This window comes from Camelus ferus, chromosome 5, assembly GCF_009834535.1.
Source record: "Camelus ferus isolate YT-003-E chromosome 5, BCGSAC_Cfer_1.0, whole genome shotgun sequence".
NCBI lineage: Eukaryota > Metazoa > Chordata > Mammalia > Artiodactyla > Camelidae > Camelus > Camelus ferus.
In genome coordinates, this window is record NC_045700.1 from 25,111,960 (window position 1) to 25,136,257 (window position 24,298).

Consider the following 24,298-nt stretch of genomic DNA (forward strand, 5'->3'; position numbering starts at 1 on the left):
TGCTACCTAACATAATTGGCACAAGATAAGCCGTAAGTAAGTACATAAAGGAGTTAAGTTAAATGAATGGGTAAATGGATAGTTTCTTTCACACATAGAGATGCCACTCAGAGATGACCATGTTCAGGCTTATCTTCTCTTTGCACACGCATGAACAATGCACTGACCTCATCAGAAGAAATTGTTCTAGCTCATTTCAGAAGGATTTTGTTGCAGTGCGTAACTAGTGCTGGTAAAGAAGCCTTGGTGTTACTTGTGTCTTTATATGTTGGAGACACTGAGTGAAGCAAAAAGCTACAGGAGTGGAAATTGCCAATGTTCAGCTAGCCACTGAATTTATACTATGAGCAGAAAAATAAAAAGTGGCAAAGCAATGGAAACTTCATGTCCGGGAACAGGATAGTCATGAGCCTATTTATTGCCTTGACCCTTAGTCAAAGACTTTGTAAAGTTGTTCTAGTAGTAATCTCCCAGTATTAGTGCAGTGACTACAAGGAAACAAAACAAAACAAAATTTAACAGCAGTTAGATATTATAACTGCAACCACCTGGATTTGTAACCCCTTCACTATTCTTCTTAATATTTCCACTATCACTTATAGCTCCTCCAGAAAAAAAAAAAAATCCTTTTACAGTGGGATTACTGAAATTTATCTATCAGGTTATATCCATAAATAAGCAACAAATGAATTTTTAAAAAAGCATTTCTATTCTCAACTTAATGCTTTGTTTAAATAAATGACATCTACTTTCCTTGTCATGGGTATTAGTATATCAAAATTGTGTTTGCTTAGCCTGGTAAATAAATAATAGTTTCATACTTTGTTTCTAAGGCTAAAAGAATACATAAATACAGTATGTCGGAAACCTACTAGATCCATAGTAAAAGCTTATGGGCTGGCTGAATGAATAAAGGTCTGCTTTCATTTTCTTCTTATCTCTGCACTTTAGCTTAAACAAAGGATGAAATTAAGGTAAATCAAATTATTTAGTAAAGCCACCTAGTATTTTAAGAACAGATCTTAGAGTTTAATCTTTCTAACTTCTGGCCTGGCTCTTGAGACGATTGCCACTTCTCACAAGCCCTCTTAAGTAGAGGAAAGAGCAAAAAAAAAAAGCATGAGACAACTGTGAAATATTTTGCAGGATTTTAATATTACCAGCAAACTTTCATTCCCTTTGTTTAGCAGCCAGCTGTAGCTGACACAAATATATAGTTGCTAGCTGCTAGCCCGCCCTGAGAGTGAGATTTTATGTAAAGATTTATTTATGGCTAATTTCTTTATCCTTATATCGAATATAATACTTGCCAGTATCTTTCAGCTTGTAATTAGTTTGCTTCACATCAAAGAACAACATAAGAAATTAAAGTCCATTCAGTGTCGTGTATGATTCACAGCCTCTGTTGCTGATCTTACAAACGATGCTCATTTTTCTTTCTTTTCCAGACCTCCTCCCCTCGTCCTTCTGTTCCCTGCACCTGTCTGCCCCCGCTTCACATGGTTAAGTTCTTTCTGTATTAGCAACATATACTAATATCTATTAGTAATATATAAATGTCAGGGAAAGAAAACTTTTCCTGCCCATCAGCCTGATACCTAATCCAAGGAAACCTCAGCTTCTCCACCCTTGGCATCTAAATTGTACAGTTAGATCATTTATGTAGATGTCCTAAAGATCTTGCTAAATTAGAACGAAATGGTTGGTACCAAGATGCCTTCACTTTCCTCTCTTTAGTTTGGAATCCTATAGCACTGTGGAACTTATAAATAATTGAGTTATTTTTAAACCACTGGATGGTTTCCAGTCACTCTATTTCACACTGGATTAATTATGTAAGAAAACCGAATTGTTCCTCACCAGTGTTACAACTTTTAAAAACAACATGCTGTTTAAATTCAGCTTTGGCAACTCCAGCCCAAACCCCCTCAAATTTACGGCACCACACCCATAGCATCATAAAACCTTTAGTGGTCCTTTGTCTTTTAGCTTGCCTTCTATTTTTTCTCAAGGGTGTTTTAGGCTGGAAGATGCAAACAAAAGTTGTCCAGATGTTATTTGTATCAGAGCAGGATTTCAGGCCAGCTATCTGTGGTTGCAAATGTTTATTTTAATGGGTTATTGTGCAATCTTGCTGTGTAGACCTTCATGGCCTTGTATGCATGTTCTCAGCAATGCCAGGGCATTGTTTTGTTTTTTTTTTTAAGTTATCATTTTAGTCCAATTGAATGATTACTAGTCACTAGGGGAGCAAAAAATGTAACACCTGTAGAAACACGGAGGATGTTTTTGCCAATGCCCTCATGTTGACACTGTGCACACTGCCTGATTATGAAACCGTGACCAATGGGCTTTAGGTAAGCAGGAGGAAGGTGTGGTCCACGCCCTAGCAACAGTCCAGGCCCGAGACAGTTACTCAGTTACATGGCTGCAGTAAACATAGCAAAAGGGCTGAAAAATAAAGGCCAGCTGCTGCCCCATGCCGCCTGATGGAATGAAAGAGACGCTCAGCTAAGTCCCTGCAGTGTGAGCTGAAGTTTATTTTAGCCATTATAACAAGCACAGGGCTTGTTATTATTCATTTTTAGAATTCTAATAAAATCTTAACTGATGTTTCCTTGATACTAAAGTAAATTGTTTACCCTGTATCTAAAAACACATATTGAGTCCAATGCACCAATTAGAAGTGGGGAATTTCTAGTCCTTAAAATAAATGTTGAAACTAAAATTACATCATATGAAAATCGATTTGCTTTTTCAGAAAGTGCTGAACTTTAGAGCTACTAGTTTTCACTGAGAATTTATTTAAAATCAAAGGATGTTTCTAGTACATGTGTGAAGGATACATTCTCTGCTATTGAGTTAAAAAAAACCACACACACACACTTTAAAATCAGGTTTAGAAGGGACCCTAAGAGGAAAATTATTTTAAGACATTTAACACCAAGGTGTGATATAACCTCACACTAAAGATTTACTGGGCAGTTTTTGATTGACTTTGTAAATGAAAGCTAAATACTGTGTTGAAAATAAAAGCTGAAAATAATCTTTTGTAAATCCACTTTGAGGTAAATTAAATGTTGGCATAGTTTCATAGATACAAGTTGTCCTGGTGAGAGTTGATGGTTTGGTCATTAGAGAGTGTGTGATAAAGAAAACAGTTTTTCAAAACTTTGGAAAGAAATCAATTTTAGGTTAATTTTTATAATAGTATGTATATGTCAGTCAGTGTTGTGATAATAGTGCTACACCCCCTCTGTCTAGTCGTTTATAGTTTGGAAAGTACTTTGGACATTAACTTACAGCTTTGGATATTTTGTAATGTCACACTTTGTCCCTACCCGAAGTCTGAAACATCCTCATGTACTGACTTGTTCTCCAAAGGTGTGGATACAGTAATATTTCTGTGAGATTCTGCCCCGTGTTCTCAAATGGCTTATTGCTCATATGGATCAAGGGCTAGAATAAAGCCAAAACCCATGCAGTACTCATGTGTTGTATCAATATCTCCAATTTCGCTATTGAAATCACACATAAGAGCAGTTAAATAATGTACATTTTTGGCTAAAAACAAGAGCATGGAAGAAGAAGAGATGCATGCCATTGCTGTCTTTCTGCCCAGGAGGCTCTGTTATTAGAGTAAAAGCTTGGATAAACAGACAGCTTGGTGTCTTAGTTTGGGTTTTCCCAGAAGCAGACTCTGGTATAAGGATGTGTGGGTAAGCAGTTTATTTGGAAGGCTCAGGAGACACCAGTCGAAGGTGGCAGGAATAAGGTGGAGGGAAGTGAAGTCATCCACGAAGGAGTGTTTATTAAGTCAGCTGTCACAGTGTGTGGCTGGTGCTTAATCCTTCAGATGATCTCTAGAATATGTGGAAAACACACAACTCAGAATGACCCTATCCTAGAGGTGAGGGAGCTGGGATAAATATATATACCACCTCCCGAGAGTCTCGGTAAGAGAGTTATTGGGTGGGAATGGCGAGGAATGGAGGCAGTGGTGGTGGTATGTTAACTCCTGGTACTTCTGGCCTGTCCTGACTGCATGGAATAGCCTTTCTTGGTCCTGGAATAAAGCCCTCAAGCCCACAGATGCAAATGAGGGCAGGTGGAAATCAGCCAGATCACACTGTCTGCAAAACAAAGATGGGACACAAATAAGCATCTTGTTACACTTGGGAAAGAAGACAGTTTATGATTTTGCATTTCCAATTAGCTAAAAGTTTTAATACTTTACTTTTTTATGTTGCTAAAAATTACTCTGCGATATTATTTTATAAAATGTTCCCAAGTGAATTGCCTGGGCAATATGATGTACATTTTTCTCTAAAAGTTCAAGATCATGTGATTTTGTGGTCCCAATTAAAATTTCTCAAGGAAGAGTAGCACCCAAGGTGTCCAAGGCATGGGGAACAAAATGATTTTGCACTGACTTCAAAAGAAATATTTTCAGCAGGTTTTTCTGACTGAAAATTTAAAGCAAAATGTGTTTGGATTTGCCACATTCTATTAAAAGTTGGACTATAACAGGAAATTTTTTAAAATTCCAATTAATTGAAGGATGTACAGAATTAATTTCTGTTAGTCAAGGTTTCACTGTGGCTGCCAAAAAGAAGTCAGAGCCATTAATCCAATAACTCATTCCTCCTCTGTTTAACCAACACATTGTATAGAACATTTACCATGTACCGGGGAATTATAAAATGAGTAACACGAAGGTGGCTCAGGCAGTGGTCAAGGTTTTCAGAGTAGTTAAGACTTGATACTGAAATTCAACTCTGTTGTTTTCTGGGTAGGAGACCTCTAGCAATTTACCTCTGTTCCCTGAGTCTGAATTTCCTCATCTGTAAAATAAGACTCGTGGAGTTAAGGGATTTGATGAGATTATGCTTGAAAAGCGTTTCAGGGTATGCCTGGCACATACAAGCATTCATTACATGTCACCTTTGTAATGGTGGTGATGGGAATGCTAAGATTGCTGCCATCAAAGTCCTAGCAACCTGCTGCAGGGGGCTGACAGATGCAGTGCAATGCAGGGCAAAATCCAAGTGCTCTGTGATCACCCAGGATGAGCACAATTTGAGAAATATCTTTCGAGGAGGTGAAACAAGTAAATGGTTCTTGGAAAACAAAATGGTTTCTGATAGGTGAGATTAGGGTTCAGATTGAGGGGGTGAATATAAATCAAAGCATAGAGTTCTAAATGGACCTGGTGTGCCTAGAACAGTTAAGAGTCCCAAGCAAATTTTGGGTTGAGAAGTCCTAAATTTAGGTTTCCAGTTAAGCTCTCTTCCATAAACTTCATTGTGCATTTACATAAATCCACTTAGATGTCTAATGGATATCTCACAAGTAACATGTACAAACTCAATTCTCTATATTTCCTCCTGAAATATATTTACTTCCCTCATAGTCTTTCCCACCTCAGTTAATGAAAACTCCATCCTGCTAGTCATTCATGCCTGAAACCAGCGTGTCCTCTTTCATTACTCTCTCTCTCGACCACACATCTGCTTCATCTTCAAATCAGTTGTCTCAGCTTTGAAAATATATTCAGCATATGAGCTCTTTTTACTTTCTCTACCAATGCCATGCTGGTGTCCCTCCTAGACCATTGCGACAGTCTCTAAATGTGTCTCACTGCTTCCTCTCGAATACCCCAAGTGTCTCTTCTGCAAGTAGCGGTAAATTTAATGCTGTTTGAGTTAGTCATAGCATATTACTCCTCTTCAGGGCACGGCAAGCCACCCATTTCATCCATATTAAAAGCCCAAGTACCCACATATTCTAGAAAGCCCTCTATAATCTCACCTCCGCTACCTTTGACCTCACTTCTTTATTTTCCTCTTGATTATGTCATTCCAGTCATACTGAGTCCCTTGTTCAACAGGTGTGGTTTCACATTCCCAACTTGGGCCTTTGTTTTGGCTATTACTTTTGCCAACACCACCTTCTGCCCCCAGACATTTTTCTGGATAATATCCTTACCTTCTTTAAATCTGTGCTTAAACTTCATCTCCTGCTGTGATATCTATGCTGACCACCTATTTAACGCTCTTGCACTCCTCTGCCTCTGCTCACTCTCTACTCCTTTTCCCATACCCTTTACTGTCTTACAACTCAGTATCTTGTTTAGAAATTTTATTTAATGTTTATCTCTTCCCACTTCCTCTGCGATGTATCTCCATGAAGGTAGCTGTCCTGTGTGTTCTGTTTACTGAATGGCTGCTCAGCACATGTAGATGTTCAATAAAGAAGGGAAATCAATCAATCAATCAGTAAAACAAAAACACAGTCCCTTCCATCCATTGTGCACATTACTTCTTATTATTTAAAGGATCTTGGATATAATTTCCTTACTCTTTAAATGTTTTCTCCATTGGAAAGTGGAATATAATATGAAAAAAGGAATTGTTATTTAATTTAAACTTTGAAAGATTCCTTTCCTTTCTGGAAAAATTAATCCTGCAAATCTCTATTAGGGAAAAAACACCCTAATAAATAACATATTGAGTAACTTCAGTATGGCAAGCATTATGTGTATTATTTCATTCAAAATCACAATAATGCTACGAGTGGTTGTCTTCTCTACTTTAAGGATTTGAAAACTGGAGATCAGAGAAGTTAAGTAATTTGCCAAGATTCACACTGTAATTGAGGTGATCTAGAGTTGGAACCTAGATTTTTTCTGACCCCATAGCTCTTATTATTAATTGGCCATCTTGATTTGATAAATCAGCACCTATTATGTAGATATGAAAAGCATTAAAAATGCACAAAAGTCTCTGAACCTAACAAGGGAAATCTAAATTTTTCTTCAAATAAATATTTATCATTATCCAAGGAACTTTAGCACATTCTTACTGCTTCTCTTGCTTTCAGGCCATTCCACATAGAACAGCTCCATAGATGTAGAGAAGACTTCATTAACATTAAACAGGATGATAAGAATTAAGCATCCCTATAGAAAAAGGCAATTCATGAGCTATACTTACTAATTGTTGCAAAAACACATGAACTATAACAGTGGTAGTGTACCGCTTTACGGACTTTTGCAAAAAGCTACTTAAAGTAGCATCTCATGATGTTTACTTACTGAAAGTGATCTTTGAAATAGTTTACTTTTGGTTTAGATACTTTTTTGAAGCTTGTTCAAAACTTTGGTCAGAGTTTCCACAATAACATTTTATTCTTGTATCCTGTTTTTAAGCAAAATATTGCCTTTTCTGGGTGATACCTTTCCCATTCTGTTGCAGCTACCGTTTAGGTTTTTAAGTTTCCTTCGTGCCTTTCTTTATATATGTCAGCTGCGTTAGGAGGCAGCAGCATCTGTTTAAATTTCTCTCCACTGATTTGATTTTACATCTTCTAAACTCAGATTACTAATTTATTTCATTTCCTTCACTCTCTCCTGGAGAAATCTTAGTTTCCTTTCCAATGCAGCAAGTATGACTTGAGGAAGGAAAATTTCAAATTCACTTAAGAAAAAAAGATATTTTCTGTGTCTTCACTTCTTTTGTTTCTCATCTCTTATCAGCCAACAACAAAGAGATCCAGCCTCGCAATCCCTTTTTGCATAAACTTGGAAGCATAGAATCTTACAAAAGAAAGGACCTTTTGTCCACAGAAGAGGTCATCTTGCCCATTTTGCTCATTTGACAGGTGAGAAAAGTGAAGGCCCAAGGGCTTAAATGGCTTCCTGAAGGACATGCCACTAGGAAGTGTCTGAGCCAGGACCAGTTTGAAAGTTACCAATTCTTAATTCTCCAGTATCCTATTTTATGACTTAGGGTTTCTTATTTTCTGAAAGTAGGGAATTGATCCTGTAAAGATGAATTTCACTACTCTGTCCACAGCAGTATGGAGTGACCAATATTATTAGTAAAGGCTTACTTTAATGTAGGATGTTTTCCCAAATAAGCATGTTAGCACATTTCAATTTGGGACCATGAAAATAATTGTCCATGAAACTTCAGACTTATCTGAGAAAGTTAAAATCTGAAAAGAGAAATTCATTTGCTAATTTTCAAATAAGATTCAACATAGGAATCTCAGTAGATTTTTCTTCAGCTTGATCTGTGTACATGGTAAACAAAAACCACATTCAGCTTCATCTGCTTTCTTTTTTAAGTCATACTGCAGAAAAGAGGTTAAATAAAATCAAATTAGATAGCAAGATATGCAGTGAGATAAATTTGCCCATCCTTAGTTTATCCTCTGTGTGTAAAATAGTCTGTCTCTGGTTCTAGTTGCCAAGGTTTAATGCAGTTCCACTGAATGATCCTGTTAACCTAACCTTCAATTTGCTGGGGTCTGAACTCTGAATTACAGCTTACGAACATAGTTTAACAGCTGGTACAAGGGCTTCTTTTGAATTTTTAATCATATGAATTAAAGATTACTGGAGATGCTTTTTTAGACTTTTCCGAGGAGTGATCTAATGTATAGAAAGTTAAGTATAGATAAGCCCGAGGGAATGGAACACAAAGGTGCCAGGCCTGGAGACAGGGGGCTACCCACTCTGCCCACAAGATTGAGACAGGGACTGCAAAGCCTTCATTAAAAATTGCATCTTAAGCAATGATAACATTATCAAATATTACACTGTCCTCAAATGTATAACGTATGTTTTGTAGTTACGTTCAGATGGGCATCAGTCAAGTAGAAGTGAGCATAGATTCAAAGTTCTCATTACATCAAAACTTTAAATGGGTACAGAGACAGATCAGAAGGTAGTTACCATCCTGAAGGATTGTTTGATTGTGGCTATTGAATTTCTTAAAAACAGCCATGTTTTTCAAATAAGATTTTTGTGAAATTTACTGAATCCTGAAATTAATTTCCTGGGGCTTGACCAAAAATTTTTTAAAGAACAAACCAGAGTAGAATAGGAAATGTCAGAATGGATCGCATTTTGCTCAGCTCAATTGTTGTGTGAAATTCTGTGGGAGCTGTGTGTGTGAGTGTGTCTGCATGTGTCTGTGTGTGTGTGCTGGGTAAAATGTGTTTTTTTGTTTGGGTTTTTTTTTTTTTTATTTTACTGTTTAAGAACAGTTTGAAAAACTGTTGGTACAGAATGTTTTAATTATATCTGTGTTTCCAAAATTCTCACTATTCCAATGTACTCCTTAAGGATGTATCTAGCACATATAATCAGGTATATATAGAATAATAATATTGACACATCACAGAGGTCAGGTTTTTAGTAACTTCCAGAAAAAATCCCAGAATATAGCCATTTCCTCTAAGATATAGTGATAGGAAGGGAGAAATATTTAGCAGTAGCACTTGTCAATTTTTTAAGCTATAAACGTATATACGCATTTTACTAAATCCTTTACTGTTTGTTCCAGCATGAGTGTCCTTCCATGCTAAAAGCTGCAGAAAAAAGTTTAGCACAATTGGCAGTATTCTTGGCTGTCGTGTCAATGGACAGGTGTTTGGGGTGTAGGGCAATTCTTGGTTACTTAGTATTTCACGTTTCTGCGCTTCATCAAGTGTAAGGACAAGTTTTCATTCACCAAAATACATGGAAACGAGAAGTTAAGCGAAAAAATGAACCAACAAAATTAGGGCATTAACCAAAATGATTCATGGGTCTTCCTCATTCATAATTCTATGAGTTCTCTAGAAGGTTCCTCCCCTAACGGCTGCAGTGCTTTGTTGCCTGGTCGTCTGGACAAGTGTAGCTCCACTTCCTTTTAGTAAACATGAAAATGGGTGTGTTTCTTTTGTACTGCTCCACCGTTTTTTAAGAACAAATAAGTATATTTGTGAGAAGCTTGGGTCGTGTATTAAAGATTTCAAAGGTTGAGAAAGGTGATGCATTTAATTCTTTGAGAACAGTGCAACGCTTCCCAATCAGAGTCAGAACATGGCCCCCTTTCTGACATAGTCTTCAACAGACTCCTGAGAAGAGAAATTTACTGTTATTTATGACCACGTATAGGCTTTGTTTTTCTTTTAGTAATTTGATGTGAACAGGGCAATGCTAGTTAAATACAAAGGAATAAATGAAGACAGTGCAGTTAATTGAGAAGGCTCAAGACTGGCCACAGAATTAGGAAAATGCACTGAGACAATGGTTTCAATAACTGATAGGGCTCCTTGTGGTGAAGCAGTAAAGCAGGAAGTAACAGAGGAGAGCAGATTTTGGATAGCTTTTGAATACTTTTTTTACCATGTGATGAAATGGTTGCTTCAAGCAGCTGGCTGCATTTAATTATTTTTATTTCAATTTTATTTTTTTAAATGTGGTTACTTCATAGACACATTTATTTTCCAACATCAGCTCCTTAGTAGTATAATATAGAATGCCTCATTAGCAATGGAAAATGGGCTTAAGTTCGAGCAGGAATGTTCTGAATAATGTTTTTAGATGTGGAAGAACTTAGCAAGGGAGATTATAGAACCTCTCTCTTCCCCCTGAGGACTTTAAAACGAGTAAGAACTTTTTATTTAATCCACACATTTCACATAAGGTCTATCCTCATTTGCTGGTGCTGGTTTTCGTTCAGTTTAGCCCCCAACCCTTGTTCTTCATTACACTGCCTTTGCTTGGAGAGGCCACATGAGAAAACAGAAACACGCCTCCACTGGGAGAACACTGTGGATGTGGCTCCAGCAACTGAACCGATACATGACTCTATCCAGACCATCCTTCCAGTGTTCACAGCTGTCATTTAGGGGTTGGATTAGAGCAGTGGTTGCCAAAGTATTGTCTCTGGACCAAAAGCATCAGTGCCACCTGGGAGCATGTTAACAGTGCAAGCTTTTGGGTCCTCTATGAAATTAACTCAATGAGAACGCTCTGGGTTCAAGGAAGTTTGAGCTTCTGTACAGAACTTTAACCCAGCAATGTCCATGGCCCAATATGACACAGATATTTGCACACTGAATGTCCACTCATACTTATTTATGCCAAAAGAACCAATTCATCCTAGATGGCGCAGAAGAAAGTTCATTGATTTAGTCAACAAATATTTGTTGAACACTAGGTATGGGCCATACGCTCAGAGGACATACTTTGAAGATGACAGTCCTAGGTCCATTCCATCAAACCCTCTGCAGAGATAAGAAAAGTATTTGTAGAGCTGAATCAGGCCTTTTTTTTTTTTTTTTTTTTGACTGCTGATGCTACCAAAAATCTTTTAAAATTTCCAGTAGTTTCTGCCTTGCAGGTGGAAAAGCCTTTCCCACCAGAGAGGATGGGTTCCACCCCTCTGATGAAATTTCCTCAGCCTGACAGTATGTGCACTAAGAATGCTATCTTTAGGGTGTTCTAAAGAAAGGCAGAGACAGTACCAAAAAGTGCCGCAGCTGAGACGTTTGCATGTGCCTCTAACTCAGATCTGCAGGGTGACGCGGGAGCCTCGGCTACAGCTGGGGGAACAGGGAGCAGAAAACTGGCAATGGGCAAAATGGTTATTCATTTCCTCTCTTGTGATCTTTCAGATTTCATTTTTGTGAATCTCAATACATAGTTGAGACTTTTCCCAGATTCACAATCAACCCTGATTATCTTCCTCCTCTCTCCACTTTTCCCTTTTTAGTTTCTTGGAAGCTGTAAGAGGAAGAAGATTAAAAACTATCTGGCATGGAACATTCTTGGTTTTTTGTTTTTTGTTTCTTGTTTTGTTTTTAGGTCCCTTAGTATTTGTCTAAGAGTTGAGAAAAAGAGACCGAGGAGAGAATAAAGCCAAGGGAGAAAGAGAGACAGAAAGTTTTGTTTCTTTTCAAATATGTTTTTCATCTCTGACCTCACATAGAGCTTGGCAGTGCATCCAGTCATAATATTTACATAATTTTTAACAGGTAGTGATTCTTCGGGTGACAAAATTATTATACAGTGTTAACCCCCCTCATGCTCCTGTGGCTGCATAGCTTTTTTTTTTATTTCCCTTGGGATTTAGTGCGTGTGGACAATTTAGATTGCATGGACAACCTAGCAACAGCCAGATTGCTTTAAGCTGTTCAGAATGTCTTGCTTACCTGAGCTTACCTAACATCAACGCTTCAGTTCTCTATAATTGTTCTGAACCTGCATTGGAACACAAGATCCATGTGGTAGTTGAGGGGGTACTGAGTGTAGGACCTGGGAGGCACAGCTCAGGCTATAGCCTACAAGCTCCATCTGCCTTGGCGCCAGTCTTCATCCTGAACACAAGTTGCCAGCGGTCTGCAGCAAGTCTTACTCAGCTAAGAGATTTATCAGTAAGTTAAATATATGCTAATATATTTCTATGCTAATAGAAATATATGCTAATATATAAATATATAACTATATTTATAATACGGGGCTAGTTTTGCCAAAAAAAAAAACAATAGTCATGAGGGCAAATGAATAAATCAAATGGTAGCCTCACCATCTCCCCTCACTGTCCTTCCCCTATCCCCCAACAGATGCAATAAAGATGTTGAAAAGCGCTAAAAGTCTGGAACCCTGGACTGACTCTAATCTGATGAGATTTGATAGGAATAACTGTAAGGCCCTACACTTGGATTCAGAAACAAAATGCACAAAGGTAGGACTGGAGGAGATACGACTTAGCAACAGCAGGTGTGAAAGAGACTTAGTCATTTAGTTGACAATGAGCTCAGTGGGAGTCGGCAGTAATGTGGCTGCCAAAAAGGCTGATGGGCCCCGGGGCTGTATTAATGGGAGCTCTGCGTGGTGCTGGAATAAGGGAAATAATGGTGCAGCTCCACTTGGAGCCGCACACACAACTCCTGGGAGTGCAGGCAGCCCTGTGGGCCCATCTGCAAGGACCCATGGCAAAGGAAGTAAAGGCAGCAGGAATAACCACAGGCAAGGAACAGTTGTGGGCATGAGGCTTACCTTTAGAAAAGCCTTAAGAAGTACCCAATGCCATGAGTAATGGACTTGTCAAAAAACATTGGAGTTAGTCCGCATGATCCATAAGAAGAAAAAGAATCACTTGGTAGAAACCTGAGAGAGAGAGAGAGAGAAGCTAGAAAAATAATAGGGGCACTGCCGTCAGACAAATCTGACATGGGCTTCTGGTTTGTGGGGCTACTCTATAAACTTGAACAAGCTTTTTCTTTTTTTTTTTTTTTTGAATAAGCTTTTTCTTCTCTTCTTTGCTTCTATTTTCATATTCATAATATGAGGATAGTGCCTATCTTATAGGTTTGATATGAGGATTAGAAATAACTCATTCAAAATACCCAGCACACTGTTGGCCATCGTATGTACTCAGAATCTGTATCACCAGTGATGAGAGAGATATCTGGAGTGTAACTGGCAGAAGTGGGAAGAAATGAATGAGGCTCAGTAGAAATGGTGGTGAGACTGATGGACCAAAGGGAATAGAGAGTTGGAAGTGGATAGGTGGGTAATCAAATGATGTATAGGGTTCCTTTGGATCCTGAGAGCTATGAAAAATGTCTTATAATACAATGGTATATATAGAAAAACATCACATTAGAAAGAAAACTGAAATAATGAGCAGTGGATTGTTGAAGAAACCTCTGCAATATTTGGCCTTAGATGTTTTACAAATATTTAGGAAGAGGAAGAGCTTCTTTAAAGATCAGAACCTTCTTAAAGGACTTCAGAAGGTAGTAAAAGCATCATTTAGTATGGAACAGAGCTGAGAGGGGTTAAACCTTTCATGAATGTTATAGAACTGTTTTTCTAAATTCCTTGAATAGGTAATCTATTTCATAGTTCAAAATCAGTCCTTCTCTCCCAGTTGAAATCCTGCTTTTTTAATACTCGGAGGATAGAATTCTTCACGTCCTTTGAGAACATTGTGCACACCGTTTTCTTTCCTGTAGCCTTGAGTCAGCTGACTTGTAATAGGACTTGCACCTTTGGTGTCTACTTCCTTTCTTTATAATTAAAAAGAATCTGAAATGTATCTGAGATAAAGTGTGCTTCAAGTAGGATCTTTTAAATTATGTCCAAAGCTATTTGTGGCATGTAAAAATTCTCTATCAGCTTGCTGCAATTCTGATGTTACTTCAAGACAAATTGTTCACCAAAACCCACAGCTGCCCAGGGACAAAATCCAGAGTCTGCAAATGACCTTCCACAGTGTGGAAGGCAAGTCGTTCAGCAGGCACTCAAAACCTCATCCTGAGTAGAGGGCTGTCATTTTTATGGTTTCTTAAAATACTACGGAACTGTGTATATACTTATGTGGATGTATTATTCCACCTCCCTTTTGCTCAGGAGTATGTATATTCCAACATACACTCACAGTAGGTGACACTAAATATTTGTTTACAAATGGACAGATAAATGAGGCTTTCTGTAACAGAGGTTCTCAATCAGTTATACATTAGAATCATTTGGGAAGCCTTTGAAACTGGTGATGCCTGAGCCCACCCGGAACAAGAAAAAACAGAAACAGTGGGGTTAGAGCCAGGCATTGGTATTCTCTAAAAGCTTCTTGTCAATTCCTACTTGAAGGCAGGATTAAAAATAGCTGTATTAAATGATCCTGTTTGTATTCCTAAAATCTCTCATCTTCCTCAAAGTTTTATAAACTACTTCTCCATACATTTGACATGGGGTGCTAAGATTTGATAGTCCTAATATAGTAGCCTTTACATTTATACCTTAGAATTTTAAGACAAGCCATTCTTTTCTAGTCATTAGATGAACGAAACAGTATGAGTATTCTGTTTGTAAATTATGAAGCTTAGACTTATATTTTTGGTTTGCTATTCAATGATTACTTTCTTGGGTGTTTTAACTAATAAGTAAAGCAGACCTTAAGAGATTATTTGCATTTTAATTTTAAACTAAATATGTTGAAGTGGATTGGTTCTATTCAAAATTCTTTGAGTTTTTTTCTTCTTTTTTTTCTACTTTATTTACTGATAGATCTCATCTACTTAGAATAGTACCTGGCAAAGAACAGTTACTCTATAAATATTTATTGAATAAATGAATGAATGAGGGAATGAATAAATATGTGAATGAAAGAATGAATGAGTAACATTTCCATCATTCATAGAAATCTATGCTTAATCTGAGTTCACAGAACTAGAAGTCATACATTTAAGGGCATAGGGAAGATTTTCCTTCAGAGAATTTTCAAATGACCAGTAAAATATTTAAAACAAACTATATTATGAATCTATTTAGCTCGAGTATACTCTCTCTAATCCATACAGACCACTCATTTCTTATTATCCTCAGCCTGATTCAGGCAGGTATATTTTTTATTTAAGTTTTACAGGCATTTGAATACATAACCACTCTACACAAGTGTTTTTCAATTTTTGGCCCCTAGACTAGAAATAGCAGTATCACCTGTGAACTTATTAAAAATGTAAATTCTCAGGTAATCTGTGGGTTAACTTGTTACTACCTCTGAGTTTAATACATTCTAAAGCTTGAGAACAAGTCTCAATCTTAGGAAGGTACGCTCTAGTAAGATCCCGCAGTGCAGGTACACCTTAGGACAACAACAACAACAAACAAACAAAAGTAAAACAGATCCCTATGCCCCATCCCAGATATGCCCACAGAGCTAGAACCCCTGGGATCAGGTACCAGAAATCTGGGTTTTTACTTAGTCTTTCCCTCCCTGCACGCCAGGGCAACTATTTTGAAGTAAGGCTAACAGGGTCCAAAGACTGGTGTTCAGGGACCCTGGGTCCGGGTGGCCTTGCCTCTGCAAAGCTGGCCAGTCCCCTTTCATGCTATGTCAGTGGAAGAAGCTTTCAGTGTGAGGGGTCAAAGCAGAGCTATGAACACAATAGTGCTTTCATCGCTATGAGCATTGACTCCCCTCTCTGCTCTTCATTTTATGTAAACCTCAGGTTTTCTTCCCACTTTTTGCTAACTTTCAGTCTTAGTGATAAGCCTTGTATTGGGGAGCTGTGTCCCTGGATCTAGCCTAATAGAAACCAGTTGACATGCCGCTTGCTTGAGCTCTCTCGGGATATGGCACTGTGGGATCCCTCCGGAGGATGGTACTCCTCACACCCCTGTTTGATCTGGTCTCCATATCCATTCTATACTTGCACAATGAATCTGCTTAGCATTATAGTTACTACTTTTACTTTTCCACTACAAAGTTGCTAATTCATTTAATTAATTAGTTTGGCAGTCTACTTCTTCTGTAATCCAGTCCCAAGCCACTTTTTCATTCATAGCTCTAATTATTACCCAAATATGTAAATCTTCTGGGTCACACAGAATGACTCTCCAAGTGTGCTCTCCCACCTCCTTTGCCAATAGCTGCACATTACTCATCTTACATGGACCAGACTAAAGCACCCTCTTGTAGAGAGGCTGTCCACTGTCCAGAGAAGGCTGTGAGGATATTCACATTTCTCCAGTAGTCATGGCTGAAGGAGCCAAGTGCTTGTATTAGGAATAAAATGCAAAGAATGATTATACAAGAAACACTGCAAAGATTGTCATAAAGCCACTCACAAAGGCATCATCAATGCAGTTTTTTCTCAAAGAATAAAGATTCAAGTAAATCTATTACTTGCCTTAATAATAATGCCCAATTAATAAAATGCCAAAAAAACCCAAACCTCCACGTCATAGTTTTTACATTCAAATAAAATTGGTCTTCTCAATAAAATATCATATTTGACTTGACACTGCCAATAGTGGTAATAGAATCACTACACAAAATTAATGCAAGATGGAGAGCCTTCTCTCCTGTTCTTCCACCTTTCATCTCTTAAAGAAATTCCCGTGGTGCCATGAGTATAACATAAAACAAAACACAACTGGTAAAAGCAAAAGAACAGAGACCTAATTCAAACAAGATAATTCAAATATTTGCATCACTTAAGTAACACAGAGTATCATTTTATTAGGCCATGTTTTCACTTATATAAAATGAGTATGGTAAAGCTATGTGTGTGTATATATATATACACACACACACATATATAAAAATAGATATACACATATATAAATTATACAATATACATATGCATATGAACTTACATAATAAACTATAGAAGTTAGAGAAACTTAAAATTGTTAGAATAAAATAACATAAAATATATTTTTAATTGTATCTTTTTGATTTTTAATAAAAATATGGATCTTTAAACCTAACTTTTCAAAAGAAACAAACCCTTTCATCTAGTGAATACAGGTGTCTATCAACCAAATGATGAGCATAGTTGGAAAGGTAAACAAATCTAAGACACAATTCTATTCCACAAAATTTAGTTTACTGGGGAGAAAAGAATAAAAACATGGAATTAAAAGCAGCATATGTAAATGTATGTGTCTACATATGTACAGGATATACATGTCAATTCAGTGCTATATTGTGTAATATAGGCAATAAGTATTATTAGAATTCAACAACGTTAAATTATGTGCACTACAATATTTCCATTGAGGAGGTAGGACTGTAACCAGGTCTTTGAAGAGGAGGAGAATTTGAATAGGAGGGAGAGGTACAGGAGGAAGATGACTGGACATTCCTATCATGAGAAAATCAATATAGTACAAGATACAGCCATTTGTCTTTTTTGAAAATGGATGGAAGCACATACCTGGACAATGGGACTATGTTGGGGAGGGAGGATGGAGGGGAGATTTGTACTGATGAAATTCAAAGTGGTAAAGATACATGCTGAAAATCATAGTGCTGCCTACCCTCTATTCCTTGAGCCTAAACTAGTAGGGATAAACCGTTCTCTATTTTCCTGTCCACTTCATATAGGAAGGCAAAGTAATATTTTCCTAACTCAAAGGAACTGCATGCACATTTAAAAGTGCTTCATGTTTAGGTATCATCTTACCTTCATGACATTTCACATCATTACGGTAGATTTGGAGTAATGAAGTTATGATAAGGGATGTAATTTTGAAGTAGAGACGTTTAAGTCAGAACTGCACATACTGTGTTATTACATGTATATTACACAGATCTCAGTAGCAACCGAAACAGTGCAGGTTGCTATTCCTACAAGCACTTACTTCATTTCACTAGCTCTTAACTTTCTCCAAATGTTTATGTGGAGGCAGGGAGTGGGGACAGAAGAGTAATGTGGCTGCAATTATGAGGCTTTCTGGGGCACAATAAACCAAAACAGCAATGCAGAAATAATTTGAAAACAAATCCCTGAGAGCAAAACTATCCACCAGAAGAGAAAGGCAGGGCCTGGTGATCTGAGTACAGAAATACAGGTCACAGGCACAGCCTCTGAAGCAAAGGACTCAAGAGAATATTTGTTGAATGGTTACCAACCCAAGTCATAGCTTCAGAGCCAAATTGCCTGGGCATGGGTCCGGGTGCCATCGGTCGTTACCTGTGCAACCTGAGACAATGACTTCACTTCTCTAGGGCCTGATTTTCCCATCATCACTTAAAGTTGTGATGAGGGTTAAAAAAATTATGATTTGTGAAAATCTTAGCACTCAGCATGAGGGGTCACACAAAGAGTGTAAGCATATACTGTATCATCTCAAATGGGACATTTTAAATAGTGAAAGTGGGTGCTAAAAGCATTAACATTTATAGATGATTTTGATATTTTATTTATTGGTCAGAAAACTACAGTTTCCTTGTAAACCAATAGCAGTTTATTCAAAAGTAATGTTTAAAAATAACCTCTTTCTTAAAGATGAAATAACATACCCATATAAATTAAACAGAATTACTTATATTATTTATTAAATATTATGAAGGAACACAAGTAGAAAAGATATTTTTGCAAAGTTCTGTTGTTAAAATTTTTTGAAATTTTCTTTTTTTTTTTTATTCCTGACTGCTCTGGTGAGGAAACAAATACAGAAAATCCAGGGTAAATTCCACCAGGCCACACAGCGAGGTCTGATAGAGCCAGGAGAGACTTTATAAAATCCAGACTCTCAGACTAATGTTCTATCTGCAAGACCTCCATGTAAGCCTCATAAATGTAGGTAGGAATAGCTTTCCCTGAAATGCTCATGAAGCAAAACAGAGCAATCCTTCATTCCATGAGATTTCTAATTTGAAATGCAAACAATTGCCAATTTGTTTGACTTGTATTTATAATTATTTCCTTGTGAATTACTCATCACTAAACGCTTTATATTTCCTCTCTTTCCCAATGTCGATGGAATGATCATAGCATAGAAAATGTTGGCTTTCAAAGATTTATTAATATCTCCTTTTGAAATAACACATATTTGTATGATAGTATAAAGGCTTTCTTAAAGAGACAAATCTTGAATTTGAATTTCCTCTCAGACAGTGACTTATCTGATAAGCTTATTAAGATGAACTATATAATGCCTTGTATATAAAGGTAGCCAGTCTAGAACAAGTGGAAAGTAAATATGCATGTTTGAATTTAGTTGAGTACCACCTCACCACCAGCTCCTCCTGATAGATTTTTTGACTTCACTACATTTGTGTAAGCCAAAGGTATCACACTAGATGCATTACCGAATCTGGTTTTACTTTTGCCTATGATGAAAAAGACAAGCTAGTGGCCCTAATACGGCAGCATGCATCATACGCTTACTGTAATGTAGAATGTTAACTCTACAGGAAGAACTGAGCCTCCTCTTTCTCGGTCTTTTTGAACATGAGACATAATTTAAAGCATTTCTAGATGGTAACATAATTAGCCCTTTACTCAGAAATGTAACCAATTCTGATTAGAATACAGAGCTCAGTAACATGACTCAGAATGTTGTTCTTACTCTGTGTTTGTAATCATTTCAATATCAAATACTTTTTAAGGAAGAAAGAAAACAGCAGTTCTCCCCCTTTTTGTTCCTGGTTGCTATCAAATGGTGATTGTATATGTGTTTTTCAGTCTTTCCTGTGAAAAACTTGATGTGAATTTAAATCAGTCTAAATACTTAAAAAATCCAATCTCCCCTTTTAAAAACAGAAATTCAAAATTGTCAAATATTAACAGCAGTCCCCTTAAGCAAGAGAGAAAGGGGGACTGGTAGAAGTTCAGAGAAAAGTAACCTATTTATTAAAGAGTCCCGGGATAGGCTTATAAGAAAGATTAAAGGAAAAATTTAAAAGAGAAAGTTAGATTTATTGTCGGAAAAGACCATGGTAACCAAAACTGCAGTAGTAATATAAACAGTCTGGGTGGAGACACTTCACATTTTGGTATAAGTGAGGGAGGAAAATGACTCAGCTCATTTGCCAATGATAAGTATTATTAGGTGCAGAATGTAGTCATCAAAAAGCAGGTCCTTGGCTTTAAGTATCATTTAATCTATCTTGAAGAAAGACAGTTTAAAGTGAGAAAGTGTGATAATAATCAAATGGATGTAGAATTTGGAAAATTACTGATTCAACTCAATCTTTACTTTCCCCCCAAACCTTTGAACAGTTTTAAAGAGAGAGAGAGAGAGAGAGCGCGCAGTGCATAGATATAAAAGTTTCACCTCCATATCCCAACAGATGACTCATTTTGCACGAGTGACACAGAAACGCATACAAAAGGGCAAGATACTACAAGGGACAGGGCTAAGGGAGAAGAAGATGCTCATTTTAAAAGGAAAGGGAAGATTGTGTAAAACATGAAAAGCCACCCTATATCTGAGAGGGAGGAAAAAGAGAAGTCACGAATACTGTGCCATTTCCCGTTCGCCTTACCTGGGGTTTCTTGCCACTTGATTGGTTAGGTTTTATGGGTTGCAATAACTGGCGTGGAAGAGGTATGCCTGTCAGCTGTTCACAACACAGAATTTTGAAAAGGTCAGCATAGTAGCAGGATGACAGGCCATGTAAGTCATTATGTGACTTATAACTCATTTGTAAATAGAATGAGAACTTGAGCAAATTAATGTACACTCTGCCGTGAGACCTCTGAAAACATGTTGGTTATACTGAGCTAGATTTTCCTTCCTATCTCAAAAGACAGACATTTCCTCACACACGCGTTGCCTTCCTTAGGAGCAGCAGAAATGGAAAATAGAGTCAAATTTTCTGTGAAGAGGTTTACAGAAAAGATACTAGCAGCAGAAGGAAGGCAGTTTGGGGGAAGATACATAAGAATGTATATTATACAGGTGGTGTGTGTGAACCAGCTTCTGGTTGGTGCCATTTAGACATCATTTCCTCATCAATAAAAATCTTGAGACTTCAAAGTCATATATTTTCCAGGAAAATTAAAATAATACTATCAGGCAAGCAGACCCATTTATGATATTCCATAGTTTTATTGTGATGGATCCGTTCATTGTAGAGTTTTATCTTACATTACAGTAGGCATAATTTTATACCATTAACCAAATGCTGTTTTTTGAATGGAAACGAGTGATGTACATATCTCTCCTAGTACATTCTTTAGTCCTGAAGTGTTAAAGCTGCTGACCGTGCTACAGGTGATTGATATGGAGTAGTGAAAGAGTTAATTATCCATAATACTATTTTTCCCACCAGACATCCCACTGAGCCTCTGTTATACACTTAGGCACAGTTCCTAATGGCAAAATCTATTAGAATGCACAATATTCTCCCGAGGGAGGTGGTGGAAGTCCTGTCACTTGAGACACTTAAAACTATACTGGATAAAGCACTAGAGAGCCGTGAGTGCCTGTGCTCAGACCCTCAGGATAGACTACATGACCTAATGGGTGCTTTTCCATCCCTTAATGTCTTTGATTTGCTGGGTGTTTTAATAGCTACTTCATATTTAAGTAGATCTAGAACAACAGTCTATTTTTCCAAGGGGAATTTAGTTTGGTCTATAAAGTGTCAAGACGAAGGTGACAAGGCAAACCACAAAGGAATGAAGGAAGCCTCGTGGAAATTTAATTGATTTGGAGCAGGGCTGAGCAAACACAACAGTGTATTAGGGTTTAGCAAATGCCTCAACTTTTTTCAAAATGTTTTCAGTTCAAGGAAACCCAAAACACATTTGGCTAAACACTTTTTCCTTGATTTTCAAACCCATGTGTATTTCAAGGGAAATTTAATCCATGTGTTTCTGATTCATTTACACTTAGCTCATCAAAATGTGGTTTCGTAAGACCCATTTGATGTCTAAGAAGCCTTGTGAGCTTTTTTATAAGCCTTTTTTCTTTGAACCAGGAAGTTGCTTTTTGCCAAGAGTCAATGGAACTTCAGCCCGAAAAGAGTCCGTTTTGTTTGGGATTTTGGAATCCTTGAAGTTGGTGGGAGCTAATGAGAGAGGGTGGGGACACTGATTCAGATCGGATGAATGTTCACATATCTAAATATTATCTATTCAAATGACTTGAAAGATCTTTATTTTTTTCTCAATTTATAGGAAAAAAATCCATGTGAAATTCTTGAGAACCTTGTAGAACACATAAGGATGAATTTTATTACTGGATGCGCTATTGCCATGTGTTCTGATAATTATCCACTGATGTGTCTCTTGGTGATGAGTAATCAGGGCAGTAATGTCATATTTATCTCAGGGTAATTATGAAGAAGTGACTCCAAAAGGTGTTTAGATTGGCCATCTTTCTACATTAAAAGAAAAAAGCCCTCTGCCTAGTGTTTGTTGCTCTGTGCACAACACTTCTAGTTCTTCAAACAAGAAATGAGACAAATAAGACTCAGTGAATGTGCTGATTCAGGTGCACACAGTCCCCTATCTCATTGCCGGCGTTCTTAAAGAGCATCTGGGGTAGGGAAACATACATCCGGTCTATCTGTCAAGAGTCCATGAGAAAGCCAGCAATGTTTGCACCTGCAGGATGAATTACATCTGTGGTGAGTGTGGGAAGCTACATAATGAGACAGTGGAATGGCTGATACAGTTCTTTCCTCTTGCTCCTACCATACCTTCTTTTTGCACTACCCTTACTTTTCCTACTTTTTCCTCTCTCCTCTCCCCACTTTTACACAATTACCACTAGATAATAGAGCAAATGTGACACATTCATCCAAGGATGGGTTGACATGATTTACACATTGCTTTCATTTGGTTGTTCTTTGGATGAATTCTTCGTTGAGAACAAGATAATGAAAACCATACGGTCATTGAACACAAAATCTGCCGTCACTTTGGCGGCTCCCTTGCAGCCCGTTTCATTCCATAAAGGCTGGTCCCTGAGTTTCCTCCAGTATAAGAGCCCAGCCAGGTGGAATCCTGCCCCCCTGTGGGTTTGGATCATTCAGCAGATACTGCCAATTTAGTCTTCGCCTGTCACCCAGACCTCAGGGAGCTCATTTGGATGTGGCACCTCTCGCTGGCCTGTTGTAGCTTTCGAAACTCGGCCTTTTAAGTATTCATGGAGTTCTGTTCAGGGACCTTCACTGTGAGAACTGAAGACAGAAGAATCAGGATAGGTGACAACTGAGAATTAAACATTAGAAGTTTTTTCACTCATGCTGACCGCAAATTTTGAATAACTGCCTAAAGGAAATGAAAATTTTGAATGTTATGGTGAATGAAGGTGAATGTGTCCTTAGTTTCCGGGCTGAGTTTTGACAGTATACAGCAAAATTATAAATTTTTAACTGTGGTAGCAAGTTCAGACTACAGGTGTGAGAATCAAGAATTATTCATTGATTCAAACTCCCATATCAGTGCATGAAAAAACTCAAAGCAATAAGAATACAGATGAGGTCCCTGGCATTCGAACAAAAGTTTATTTTCATTTCTAATTTGTCACTTGTTTTACACAGACACCAAAGAGACATCTCAGCTATATCAACTCATCTCTGAAAACACAAAGGTAAAAACTGTTATTTGTGGTTTAAGATACAAAAATATTTCCTCTTAAAATTGGCTGGGAAGACTCTTTTGCACTGACAGAATTTATGAAAATACCTAATCTATTATGTCTAATTTTATTTCTCATGTCAAAGACATGTAATTGAGAATAAAAACTGCAGTCAATATTCAAAATGTAACTCATACATCTTTCTAATGTAGGAGATATGCTGTCAAGTTCTTTCTCAGTACAAATATATGTTTTGCTTTTAATTATCAGAAATCTTTGTCATTATCGATCAAGCAAAACAAACTTTCTATAATACAGAATTACCTTATTATCTCTCCCCTATAAGTGTAGGAATGGAAGCAAAGTGATTTAACAAGAAAATATACAAACTGCTGTCATTTGTGTTACTAAGAGATGGAAAGGAATCTATAATTGCTTTGCCCAAATTCCTAATTTTATGTGTGAAGAAACAAAACAGCTAGAGTGCACTTAGGAGACTTGTTCAAAGTTCCCCAACTGACTTGTATCAGAGTAGACATTAGAGTTTAGTTCTTTTAAATACTAGTCCAGTGCTATTTTAACAATAAATAACATCTCTTTAGGAGGAATACATTCTTAGGGTAAGGACATATCAGATAAGACGACAGAGATTCTTTGAGTTTAAAAAGCTCTCACTAGGTA

General features: G+C 37.4%; 1 long non-coding RNA gene across 1 annotated transcript in view; it reads left to right on the top strand.

Moving 5' to 3' along the window:
* Window positions 1–24,298, top strand: part of LOC106730492 — a 654,858-nt gene that overhangs the window by 561,725 nt on the left and 68,835 nt on the right. The window lies entirely within an intron of this gene.